The sequence below is a fragment of the Chrysemys picta genome, chromosome 9 (genome assembly GCF_011386835.1).
Source record: "Chrysemys picta bellii isolate R12L10 chromosome 9, ASM1138683v2, whole genome shotgun sequence".
Lineage (NCBI taxonomy): Eukaryota > Metazoa > Chordata > Testudines > Emydidae > Chrysemys > Chrysemys picta.
In genome coordinates this window covers 35,697,621-35,711,620 of record NC_088799.1, presented here as the reverse complement: position 1 = coordinate 35,711,620, position 14,000 = coordinate 35,697,621, and the positions used below count along the sequence as shown (strand labels likewise).

General features: G+C 40.9%; 1 long non-coding RNA gene across 1 annotated transcript in view; it reads left to right on the top strand.

Annotated features, from left to right (window-relative positions):
• Positions 1 to 10,095, top strand: part of LOC112059214 (uncharacterized) — a 29,857-nt gene extending 19,762 nt beyond the window's left edge. The window contains exon 2 of the long non-coding RNA XR_002888465.3: positions 9,023 to 10,095. This is a non-coding gene — a long non-coding RNA (uncharacterized LOC112059214). The remainder of the gene's footprint in view (positions 1 to 9,022) is intronic.
• The last annotated feature ends 3,905 nt before the right edge of the window (positions 10,096 to 14,000 follow it).

The window sequence follows — 14,000 nt, the reverse complement described above, 5'->3', positions numbered from 1 at the left end:
TTGTTGCTAGCCTCTGGTCTGTACATTACAATGGGTCGAATTACAGTTTTATACACCTCTATCTTTTAACTTCATCGGCATCTTTTTGTCACAAAGAACTGGGGTTAGGTCCCACCATTTGTGCCAGGCAGCTTTAGTACCATGCCAGGAATCACTCAGGAGGGTACCATCATGAACAATCATTGGTCCTTGGTAATTACATTTTTACTGTAAACTCTCAGAAATTAACAAAAAAAGCTAAATTTAAAATGTATAAAAATATTTTCACTGCGTCCAATCTTGAGGTTACTCAGAAAGTCAAGTTAAGGCCTAAAGCTGTGGAAATACTGTTTCTGCTATGAGGAGGACTAAAGAATCCACAACCGAGGGACTAAGACACATTCTCAGCACATTGCAGAACTTATTTCCATGGTGGATCGCAGCAGATATACTTGGAAGAAAGGACAGTGGATGTGATCCACTGACAAAAGGAACATGTGGTCAGTGGATCCACACTACTTACATCTATATAGTCAAAACCTCATGTGGGGGAGAGCAGTGAACCATGTGCCCCATAGCCAGCAGTAGTAACCATGGACCAGTTATACAAATGCTAAAGCTCGCAAAGGCTGAAGATTACTTTCCTCAGTTCCTGCTGTGAGCACAGCTCAACCCAGCTTGCTGACTGAGGATCAGGTCCTGTGTTTGATCATTGAGGGTGGGGAGGGGGGCAGGGGCTTGATAAGCAGTGTTAGTAGTTTGTCTTTACTGTACAGCAAATGCAAGTGTTTATTTCTTATGGGCAGCTCACATTCAAATAAATAAAATAATTCACATTAAGTATGGTATGTGTTCAGAAGGTAACATGGCTTTTAGCAATATTGGCTCTGTGTAAAAGAAACCCCAGGGAGCTCTTAGCAGATGCCTTGTTAGATTATTGAAAGGGAAATGGAAAAAAAAAAAGAAAAAGAAAAAAAAAAAAGTCTTCCCTCTGCTTTGAATCTATACCAAGTTCATCATCCAGGTTCTGCCATCACCATGACAGAGCAACAAAAATCTCTTGTAAATGGGAAAATCTCCCTGTGCTAACTCAGGGCCAGCCCTTGGAGCCCTAAGCCCCCAGCCTCTCCTGCACACACACCTGATTTGGAAGATCAATACAAAGACAAGCTAAGATTTCCTTTTTTAGGAACAAAGTCAGTTTCTGTCTCAAAGACAGGGTGGGTGAGGCAATTTTTTTTTACTGGACCAACTTCTGTTGGCAAGAGAGACAAGCTTTCATGCTTACACAGAGCCAGACCTGAAGCAGAGCTCTGTGTATGCCGGAAAGCTTGTCCCTCTCATCAACAGAAGTTGGTCCAATGAAAAATATTACCTCACCCACCTTGTCTCTACTGTCCTGGGACCAACATGGCTATAGCAACACTGCATAGCATTTCTGTCTGGGCATTTCTATTGCCCCATCTGCCTAGCATCTGGCAGCCTTTCTGCTGCAAAACGTGTATACTACTTCTGGTGCTGGAAGTTTGTCAGTGTAGTGATTTTTCCCTAAAGATAATGGATTATTTTTGCTGCTCCCTCTGGGATTTATGACACGCAAGACAACAGATCCATTCATTTGTGGGAAGGAAGTGCAGGGGGAAATTAATTGGTGTTTTAAGAGAAACTTCAAGACATTGGACTGAGCCTGCTTTTTCATTCTCAGTTCTCTCATTAACTCCCTCAATAACCAAGAACAAGAAGCTTCTTGGTCTTCATTTCTCTATCTGTAAAATGGGGATAAGAAGATTATGAAGTGCTTTGGGAGCTACACATGAGGAGTGCTATACGAGTGGCAAAATATTATAAATGCTTCTTACCTTGCTGTGAAGGAATATATCAAAATATTGTTCTGTTATGAAAAAAAGAATTGCTGTCCCGCATCAGATCAATGGTCCATCGAGTTTAGTCTCTGACTGCAGCCAGTATCAGGTGTTTAGGTACAAGGATTCTTGTAGGTTACTCCACAATTGCCTGCTACAAGTAGGGAAAATTCCTTCCTAAACTCCATCAATTATCCCCTGAAGCATGAGGATTTATATCCCTTTTATTTTTAATCCTACCTAATAGAATTCTTGATTTCCCCATTATCCTTATAAATATTTAACCCTTTTTTTTAATCCTGCTAAGCTCAATTTGCCATTTCTTCACAATGTTCATTACATAAATCTATGTAAATACGTTCCTAGAAACATAACAAAAACAAATATTAAATAATACCAAGGGGCCAGTTTTCAGTACCATGTGTGGCAAATTATTAATTGGAGCAACACTTAAAAATCCACTATGTGTTTCACGGAAAATGTAGAAAGTCTTGTCACTGATGTATTATCTAAGTTCCCTTTAAAAACCATGTGTTCCCTTAAACATCAGTGAGTTATACAGAGCCAGGATTCAGAATGTAGAAGCCATGCATCAAACTTTACAAAATTAATCTTGGATAGGTTTTGAACAAGTATAGTCTGGCTTCATGTCTGTGATTGTATCATCCAACTTCTCAGCACAGTTTCATAACCCTGTCAGGACACAGATGGAATTCTGTTCCCTGTCAGACCAGTAACTCAGCAATTTCATGGAGAGTAACATACGAGCCTGACATGGAATTCAGGGAGAGACCCAACATTCACATGGAAAGCAAAGAAAATGTCTTCTGCATCCCCTCTCAGTGGCCCCTTGACAGGAAGGCAATGCACAGCTGAAGTTTCCTGCTTGCCACCGTGCTGTTGGAAACAGCATAGAGGCCAGGAGACACAATATGAGAAGTTCAATAAGAAAGATTTGTTTGTCAAGGGTAAGCGCAGATCTGTCCCTCATTGTGACAATGAAAGGACATTGGTAATGTAAGGAGATTTAGCATGTCTATGTTTAGCATGTAACTAGCAAATGAAGCTGCTTGTACAGGGGGTTTAACACCCGACTTCAGCGGAGCTAATAGCTGGTTTTTCAGGTTGGGGGATGAATCGAAGAATCTGGAAAAAAAAAATCAGTTCCATTTTAATCAAAGTTTGGGGAGGATGGCTCAGTTTCCTGCCTAAAACAAACAAAAATCCCTGAAAAATAATCATTTGGGGTCAAACAAAAATATTTAATTTGAAATTTTTTCATGTTTTTCCATTATGTTTTGGGTGAGGAATTTTTGCCATTTGCTTTTAATTAGCTAAATTTCAAAACAAAAAAGCTGTTTAAAACAAAAGTCAAAATATTTTTATTTTTAAAAAGGTCAAAACAAAACAGTTTGTTTCAAAAATGGCCAAAATGAACTATTTTGATTGAACTTGTAGAAAAAAAAAATCATAATTTTGGTCCTTCCCCCCCACACCCGAAAAAAATGCATTTTCTGGCAGATTTATTTTTTCACACACACCCCCAAAAAAATTCACACAAACTTACAGCTGTGAAAAACCAGATTTTCCTCCAGGCATGAATATAATGAAGGAATCATACAATTACACAAACACAGATATATACTGATTAAAATAAAGTATCCATAGAAGATACAGCAGCTTTCCAAAGGGAAAATAAGGAGCTTTAGAGTTATACTGTCTCATTCTCAAGCCTTCATCTATAGTTTGTTGGGTGATGTAACAGGGTCAGCTGCCCCATTGCCAGGAGAGGCTCTGCAGCACCATGCCTCAGTTTCCCCTATTCAGGATTCTAAGTAAATTCCATCAGTCCAGAGTCTTAAGCACATTCCCCTTCTGGTACTAATTTGTAGAATTCAAAACAAACTCAGTCCTGGGGCTTCTCAAAGCCCTTTCTGGTTCTTCCCTGCTTTGACAAGCCACTACCAGCCATACGTGATGGGAGTCTTTTGGTCTCTAAAGCAACAGGCTCTTCTGCAGGCACCTCCTAACCCTCTGTAGTTTCACTCTGCCACAGCTTCCTCCACCTCCTGTTTCTCTCTGGCTCTTTATAGAGACCAGCTGCCCTCTCAGGTCCCACTGGGAGGCTGTTAATGAGGAACAGGTGGCCTGGCACAATTCCCTTTTAAAAGGCCTAGTCTATCCTTGTTGTCAGGACCATCAGAACTACAAGTAGGTGAAACAAGCTCAGGGGCCTAGGGAGTAGCAGGGTGCTTCAGGCCTTCTCCTCCTACTTTCAGTGGGGAAACTCTCTAGTGTACTCTTATTATGAGGGGAGGCCATTTAGCAGAGAACTTTTTCAAGTCAGTGGTATGCCGTTCACTGCCCTGCCCAGCAGCAGAGTGCACCAGAGAATCAAGTGACAAGAGTGATGTCACTACTTCACAAGCATCAGTCAACAGCTGAGTGACATCCCTGTGACAATACCTAACAACATTTAGAATAGCAGATCCAGGACACACTTGCTCTTTGACAGCCAAGCATCTTCAAACAAGGGAATATGGATTGAAGACACCCCTTTCCACAGAATAGGGCAGAAAGCATTCCCCTCAGTCTGTTCTAATTTATGCCAGGGACAGGTCAGACAGGCCCTCAGCCAAATCCACACAGTCAAAAAAAAAAAAAAGTGTCATAAAGCCTCCCGAAAGACACAGCACAGAGCTGAAGGCTACAATTTTGTAAAATTGTGATAGAGGAAGTATAAGAAAAGATATTGGAGAGAGAAATTAGAGAGCACCTGTTTATCAAACAGAGTGTGCCACACACTGTGGGCTAGATTTTCATGTGTTGTGTGGGTGGGAGGAGGATAAAGACACCTCCCTAGCACAACAAGGACCTCTCTGCATCTGTAGAATAGAGAGACTGTTCACTCCTCTTCCCTGGGGATCAAATTGCTGAAGGGAGGCTGAGAGGTCTAGAGTTGGCTAGAGCTGGTCAGGAGTTTTCCAATGAACCAGTTTTCATCAAAAAATATCAATTTGTCAAATATTGGATGTTTCTGTGAAATATCTATTTTGATGGATTTTCCCTGAAACACAGGCAGGTTTCCTGTCATCTCGTCTGGTGGGCTCTGAGGAGCCAAGCTTCTGGGGTCTATGGCTTCAATGCAGCCCCAACACACAAACTACTTCAGAGTCCAAGGCCCCAGGACTTCCAAACTCCCTGCCACAGAGTGACAGCCTCCCAGTCCTGCCTTTATCAGGGACTCAGTTAGAAAATTGGTAATTCTGACTTTTAATCAGCTCTGGGCATGGAACCATATCACCAACCCCAATGGAGCAGGGCCAGGCATTGGGGGAAGCAACCAGAATACTCATCCCGTATGCAAATAGAGTAGTCCCAGGAAAGATTACACCTGCCATTCCACAACACCCACATACAGGATAGTGGCACAAATGCCACAATCCAGCCCTGTCCTTGGATGACTGATAAGCGAGCATGAGGTTTTTTTGTTGTCTTTAAACTGAATATACTACTCAGGCTAGAAAACTGTTTATGTTCACCAGATTTAGGGTTTGGCATATGCTCTACTTAGTTAAATATCCTCTGCCAACTATAGAGAAATTAAAAAGAAGCCGGCTTCTGGCACTCCAGTACTTACATTCATTCTCTCTCTGAAGCAGTAAGAATATTATTTCAGAATGTCATTTTTGGCAAAGTTTCAAAGCTGATCAGTGCCAGGCTTTAAAGGAAAAAATAATCACATGTATAATTAAAATTCTCCCTTCCAAGCCTGGTGTAAGCTGTAGTATCAGGGATATTGTGTTGCTGGTATAGTCAGATTCCATTCCTACCAAACAAGTGGGCATTTGCAGGTAGGCATAGTGGTGCCTGTTTGACTAAAGGCAGAAGAAACCCAAAACTTCATTCCTTTCCCCAGATCTGTGATGATAAAAAATAAAACCAGACCTTTTAAAATGTTTGAAAAGATTCAGATAAGAGGCCTATTTGCCCACCCACCGACAAATCCCTCCATTTCAAACACCTGAAAATAATTTTCCCTTCTCTGCACTTGAATGTGACCATTCCTCATCCTCTCAATTCATTTCCCTAAATGACCAGCATATCCACAATGTGCCATCACACCCCACAGTTTACAGGACCCCACATACTCCATGAATCCCCCCCCCCCTGCATTTTTTTATCCCTGAAGGTCTTCATGTGGACTATGGTCCTGCAGCATGTCTGCTAGCACCCCAGACAAAAGTGCCATAGGGTGCTGAAACCGACTACTAGTGAGGACCTAGAAGACAAACTGCTGAATTTTAGGGTTGGAAGAGTCTGAGAGGAAGGGAAGGGGTGCAGTATAAGGGGAGAGGAGGGTCAGGAAGTCGGATAGGAAGATATGACACTACGGAGGGATCACAAAAAGGGAGCCAAGCCAAAGCCTATTAAGAGACCGAGAAATCTTGCAAGAGAGACGATGACTCAATTAAAGGGTTGACAAGAAGGGTGAGGGGCTGAAATATGATATCATTCCTGGAAGGGGCCTATTGATGACCAGGGAGTTGATAGATGAAACCTCAACACTTTGGATCAGATTTGGAGAAACATCCGAATCTGGGGGCGTATCCCAAGTGAATTAAGTCATTGAACTCATTGAAATTCATCTCTCACAGCAGGTCGTATTGGTGTGTGGATAACATTAGTGTTTTTCCTTCTGTGGTGCAGGCATTTTTTGTGTCATTCCTGTAAATAATCACTTCCAAAACTCAGTGCTTCCAGGAATTAACTTACAGAGCCAGAATTGCTGATTTGTTGACACCATACTCTTGTCCAGAAATACTTCCCTTTCCAGGAATAACAAATTTTAGTGGATGGACACTGCAGCTGCAGTATTCATCTCCAATACCTTTTCATCGGCATAAACTTCAGAGATTTTGGTTCACAGGGCTATGTATTCCAGAGTTACTTTCACACTTGCGCACTACTTGTAGTCTGTTAGGATTCAGACAGTCATTTACTGAACGTATTAAAATGACTATTGATTCATGTGTGCTTGGCGAGGCTTTGAGATAATATTAATAGCATGACATGCAGGGTATCTTAAAAGTTCTATCTTATTGCTCTCTGGGTTATTATAAAGAAAATTTTGATTTCATTGGCTTTTGATATGCAGACCACTTTTTATTTTTCTTCCATAAGTGTTTCAGTGCACCTAAAATTTTAATTACATTTCTTTGAAGGATTCTGCTAGTTAAGTTTTAATTGAATTTTCATAGAAGATTCCTTAATACACCTTTCAATTATACATGTAGCTTCTGTAGATTTTTTTCCCCAGTGTTCTTTGTTCATGTTTCTAATAGACTGCTAATTTCCCCAAAATATCTAAAATATGTGTTGTCTTGGTTTTGCTTTAATTGGGAAAATAGATTATCTAGCTTTAAATGCTCTTCGGTGGGCAATCAGCAAATAAAGGTGACATTTTTATTTGATTGATTCTAAATCATATTTGGGATAATTGTAAAAGATTAATATACCCCATCTAATAGTATCATTCCAAGTCACTATAAATTATCCTACCTTCAGGTCCCCAGCATCTTTGCTAAACTAAGTGGTAGGTGAAGAGATTCAACCTTAACAATAGAATATATTGCAGCAATTTAATCAAAAAGCCAACCGTCAACCATGGCTAATGTATGACTGGTTTTGAAGAGCAAATATTTTGCACTGATATTCCACAAGAAAAGGCCACAGAAATATAACAGGAGATAGATAGAAAGTCAGCATCAGGACGAACAAGGTAACACATCCTATTAGTGCTGGCACATTTTAGCAGCAAACAAGAGATATAAAAATGAAACATTATAGAAACTAATAGATTTCTATTCTGCTGAAGATGTGGCACTGCAAGCTGATGATTAATCTCAACTATGATAATAAGAAATTATTAAATATTTTGTCATTTTTATTATTTGTATTACAGTAGCACCTAGAGAGGCCCCAACTGATCAGGGCCCCACTGAGATAGTACAAATAAACACATAAGAAGAGAATCCCTCCCAAGAAATGCTTTTCTAGGGCCCTACCAAATTCACGGCCATGAAAAATGCATCATGGACCATGAAATCTGGTCTCCCTCCGTGAAATCTTGTCTTTTGTGTGCTTTTGCCCTATGCTATACAGATTTCATGGGGGGAGACCAGCATTTCTCAAATTGGGGGTTCGTGGCCTGACAGGGAGTTGCAGGGGGGTCACAAGGTTATTTTAGGGGGGTTGCAATATTACCATCCTTACTTCTGTACTGACTTAAGAGCTGGGAGGCCGAAGAATGGCAGCTGTTGGCCGAGCATCCAGATCTGCAGGCAGCACCCTGCCAGCAGCAACACAGAAGTAAGGGTGGCTAAACTACCATGCAACCTTACTTCTGCGCTGCTGCCTGCAGAGCTGGGCAGCCAGAGAATGACGGCTGCTGACTGAGGGCCCAGCTCTGCAGGCAGCAGCGCAGAAGTAAGGGTGGCAATACCATACCATACCTTCCTTACTTCTGTGCTGCTGCTGGCAGGGGCTCTGCCTTCAGAGCTGGGCTCCCAGCCAGCAGCCGCTGCTCTCCAGCTGCCCAGCTCTGAAGGCAGCACCGCCACCACAGCAGCACAGAAGTAAGAGTAGCAGTACTGCAACCATCCCCCACAATAACCTTGCGACCCCCCCACCACCACAACTCCTTTTTGGGTCAGGATCCCTATAATTACAACACTGAAATTTCAGATTTAAATAGATGAAATCTTGAAATTTATGATTTTTTAAATTATGATCGTGAAATTGACCAAAATGGACCGTGAATTTGGTAGGGCTTTACTTATGTCTAAACAGACAATGGGGAGGGGAAATAGAGGCAGAGAGTGAAGTGACTTGCCCACACAGATAAACAGCAGCATAAAGCTAGATAGAACAATAGAAGACCTAAGCTTTATCACCAGCTCTCTGAGTCCCAGTCTAGTGATCTATCCATTGTACCATGCTGCTTTTCTATAAACATAATGCCTGCACTTTCAAACTGTTGGAAAGGAACAGTAGAATCATTGGGTGTCATGTGAATTCAGCTACTTTTCTATAATTTATATGGGGACAGGCAATATGATTTGAATAAAATAAGAATTGAGCAGAAGAGTCAATATATTTTCCCCTCATTTATTTTTCAGTTTCAGCTTCCTGACTGGTCGAGGAGTTGCCAAAGTATCCGATCCCTCCCTCATTTCCAAGGCTGCACAGCTCTGATGGAACTCCCTCACTGGCCACTGCCTCAAATCTACTGTTCCTGGTGGATTTCAGAATGCAAGGCACCGAAGTTATTGCTGACCCAGTTCTCACTAGCATAGGTGGGGTCAGGGACTCCCTGCAGGTTTTAAGTGTGTGTGTGGCAGAGGGGAGGCAGAGCCTTCAAGAGAAATCTGCCTCCTCCTCACATTGGACCCCGGGCTCAGCAAAGACCCAAACAGAAGTTCCAAGGTCTTAATCTAGTGTAATAACGTGGGTTAAGGATTACACAAATAGGGTAACATTCACCTTTTCCCTGCAGCTTGGAACTGCCTCTGGAGAGTCTCTTAGTTCATCTCTCCCACTTTGAGACAACAATTGAAAAGGTTTCCTCTTCAGAAGTGTGTGCGTTAATTGTTCTTGGGCCATATGTCAGACATTTCATTTAATGATGCCAAAGAGCATGTCTCCACTGCAAAAAAAAAAAAAAAAAACCAGTCCCGCAGCAGCAAGTCTCAGATCCCAGGTCAACTGACTTGGGTGTGTGGGGCTCACTCTACAGGTCTGACAATAGCCGTGTCAACATTTGAGCTCAGGCTCTGAGACCTTCCCCCACAGCCAGGCTCTGAAACCCAGCATTAGGGGATGGTCTCAGAGCTTGGCTCCAGTCCGAGCCCAAACGTCTACAACTGCTATTTTCAGCCCTGTAGCCTGAGTTAGTTGACCCAGGCTCTGAGGCTTAATGACTCGGGTCTTTTTTTTGCAGCGTAGACATTTTGTATTGTCACCAAGCATTGGATTGTTTTTTATATTTTGTGCTTTCTAATATTTTAATTGTTATGCTGATTTTAACTATCAAAAAAGGAGTGAAGACTCAACATTATACAGCTCTTACACGGCTTGGCATGAATATATGTCTGAATAAAGTGTTTGTCCTTAATGGCCTGGAAATCTGAATAAAAATTGTACTGATTTTACCATTAACCAATAAAAAGTTTAAAATCACTTAAGAAATGAATACCAGCTTGTAGGTTGGATCCATTGCAAAAGTGACCCATCTAGCCCCCAGAGGGGGGGGGGGGAAACAAGTAACTATAGTACACTCTAATGGCCTAATTACTACATCATACATGGACTAACTTCAGACAAGGATTCCCGCTCATAGACACTACTGGGAAACAAAGGGGGATTACATAGAGAAGCAAGCAGTTTAAGAATTGGGGTGGGTGGCAGTCTAGAAAAAATGAAATGAGTCAGATCACACGGCCCTTCTGCCTGGTCTGGTGAGGATGAAGATCTGTTTACTACTGCAAAAGAATAATTAGATCCTTCCTATCAAAAGGATTAAAAAAAATGTTTCACCTCCCCTCAGAAAGAAGAACGGGAAAAAGAGAAAGGGAAAAAGGAATACTCCCCAAGCAGAGGAGAGGAGATGTAGCAGCCAACTATAAGACTACCACTTTAGTGCTGCAGCTGTTTATCTCTGTCAAATCAAAAAAGGCCAGCCAACAGAAAAGCAGGCTGAGAAAAGTTTCCTACACAGGAAAGAGTTAACAAGACCCATTCGGTCACCCAAAAGAAAGAGCTGCTCCTACATTTTATATGCCACTACTATGCCAAAAAGCCCTTATTGACAAGACACAAGGAAACAGACCAAGTCACCATAATTTTTCCCACTTTCAGATCCCTTTGCTATACTAAGTAGCAAGTAAAACAGATTCAGCAGTAAGAATTGAACACACTACAGTGATTTAATCAAAAAGTCAACAGTGAGCCATGCCCTCTTACTTTTAATTAGTGCTCCCTGAGAAATTCAGATGAGTTTGGAATGCATATCTCATTCTGCTCTTCCCACCTCATGAAAGGGTTTGACAGGATTAGGAGATAACATTGCTTAGCTGGCAGACGGGTTGGGCCTGCCTGATCTCAGTCACAAATAGTGTAAATCAGAAGTTACTCTTGAAATCAATGGAGTTATACCAGTGTAAAACTAGTGTAGTGACAGAGCAGGATCAGATCTGTCATTTTATTGAGGGTTACAGTTTTGCACAAACAAATATTGCTACAGATAAAGACAAGAAACAGACCATTTAGGTGAAGGAATTTTGCAAGGTTAGATTCACATCATCTTTCTTGCATAACATCAGCCTTGCTATTTCTCTCCAGCCACACCTTATTGACAAGGTGAGCAGAGGTATCTACCCAAACAGCCTTTGATCTTTATGGATTATTGTCTGAGTGAAATGCTAAATTTTCTCCATATCTTTGAACATGAGTAGGCACTCTTCTACGATTGGTTTATGATGTGTTGATTTACTTCAAAGGGCCTCCTTTACAGAAGATATTTAAATATCAGTGTCTTGATCAAGCAAGTCTACCAATTGCCTACACATTTGCTAATCTACTTGACATAGCATTACTCATCATCAGTTATGGTGAAACGCACACCCCATGTAGGAGGACAGCTCAAAGTCTATGTACCACTTGCGTTCATTCATACCCAGTTTAAGTGGGATCTACATAGAGTATATGCTGTGTGCTAGCCCTCTGCACAGAAGTGAGTTTCAGCCATAGTGAACTTATATACATGGTTATGAGATGTTATTGATTATTGAAGTGATATTGAAATATATCTGTGAGACTGTGAAGCTCCAACATCTTACAGTATGTGTTTTCCTCCCTAATGACTCTTCAGATTGAAACAAATACTTTTGCCAACTCTCATGATTTTGCACGTCTCACAGTAACTGGTGGTTTGTTTTTTGGTTGTTTTTTTGGGGGGGGGAGTTGTTATTTTTATAACCACAGCTGCTAGAGTTGTGCAACTGCATGAGACTCTTAACTGTGTTTTTTATTTTTAAGTAAGTATCTAGCCATCATGGCTCCAGAGAAACGTATGGAAACGTGACCCCCAGTGAAAGGCTCAGAAACAAGATAACAAAAAAAGCTCCAATTTTCTTTTAAAAATTTCATGATTTTTTAACATTTGGGGATGGCACTACTGAATACTGCAGTGGTGAGCACTATGAAAATGACTAAAAATAAATAAATTAGTTAATTAAAATACGTAGATGGCTTTTATCACACAAGCTTATATAGAGAATACAATAATTCAAATATGGTAACTTTACTGAAAAAGTGTGAGAGCCTATACCTTTACATTAGCAGGTCTAAATACATGTAAATCCATCTGCTTTAATAAGCCTGATTCTCCTCTCATTTATACTGATGTAATCAGGAGTAATTCAATGTTAGTCTTCCGATGGTGTAAATCAGTGTAGCTTCACTTGATTACAATAACCATTGGAAGTGTACTAGGCTGAAAATGCCTGTAAGACATAAGGAACTGGTTTGTACAGTGCATAGCACAATGGGGTCCTGATCTCAGTTGGGACCCATGGACACAATTGTAATACAAATAGTTAATAATAAAATAAAATAAAATAGGGTTAGTTCACACCTGCATTTTGGTGTTCTGTGGGGGCCAGAGCAGATGGATTGAGCAGCAGCAGAAAAAGCCACATTTCAGCACTGCAATATAGAGGAGTCATCATTTCTGCTGCTTCTCCACATGACTCTCTTGGGAGGATCTCATTCTGTGTAATTTGTAATTACAGGGACCTAATCAGTAAATTCCATGTTATAGTTCATGTTGTTATATTTCTGAGTTACTTTCAATCCTTGCCTCTAGTTATGGATCTTGCTGAATGTATGGGGAAATGAATGGAGAAATAAAGCTAAGAAGCCGCTTTAAACAGGGTAGGAGTATTTCCAAGTCAACACAGAGAAACAGTGGGACATAATACTATAAATGAAGGACAGATTTAGTCACCTACTACATCTGTAGCAACTGCTTTGGCACCATGTCATTGAGCCCAACAAAGATTTTATTTAACACTATTTGTATATACAACTTTTTTATTTTAATGACCTACATTTAAGCAGCTACTTACTATTTTACAGTGGCTTCATACGGGGGACGGGGGGAGGGAGAGGGGAGAGATTCAACTACAGAAACTCTATTTAAAAATCTTTGTTGGTCTTCTGTTTGCCAGTCTAGCAAAGCAGCCAATTTGGAAAAGCACCTTGTATGAAAACCACAGCAGTCCCTGGATGGTACAGCTATCTTCTATCATTTAACAAGGACTAAAATCCCCAACTGCAAAACCAGTCCATCTACATACCTGTTAGCACATACTCTGCACCCTGAGTAGTAGCCTTGTGCACCACATTTATTTATTGCAATTGGGAATGTAATTTCTTCCAATCCCTACAAAAAGGGGAAAGTAGAGAGACAATCACATTTTTTCCCTTTCAGAAAACTATTTTGCAAAGTACAAAAGCACCCATTGCCCACTGATCCATTATTTGTAGGAAGGGAAGACCATGAGGGGAAATATGAGGATTTGAAAGCGAACAGGAATAATTTTTGGAGGTATAATTAAATATTTATGTTAGCAATGTTCTGTTTGGTTATTAATTATCTGATTTCCAAGAAATATCAGAGGAGCATTTGGGACCAGATTTTCTAGAGTTCAGCATATTCACTGGGTCTTTTTTAGATCTGGCCATAAGCTTCAGAATGGAAGCTGCTAAGTACTTTTGAAAATCTGTCCCTTATATATCTGCATAAGAATGGGTATACTGGGTCAGACCAATGGTCCATCTAGCCCAATATCCTGTCTTCCAACAGTAGCCAGTGAGATGTTTCAGAGGGAATAAACAGAATAGGACAATTTATCAAGTGTTGGAGAAAAAGTGATCCATCCTCTGTCATCCAGTCCCAGCTTTTGGCAGTCAGAGGTTTAGGAACACCCAGAGCAAAAGGTTGCGTCCCTGACCATCTTGGCTAATAGCCATTGACAGACCATGAACTTATCTAATTCTTTTTTGAACCCAGTTATACTTTTGGCCTTCACAGTG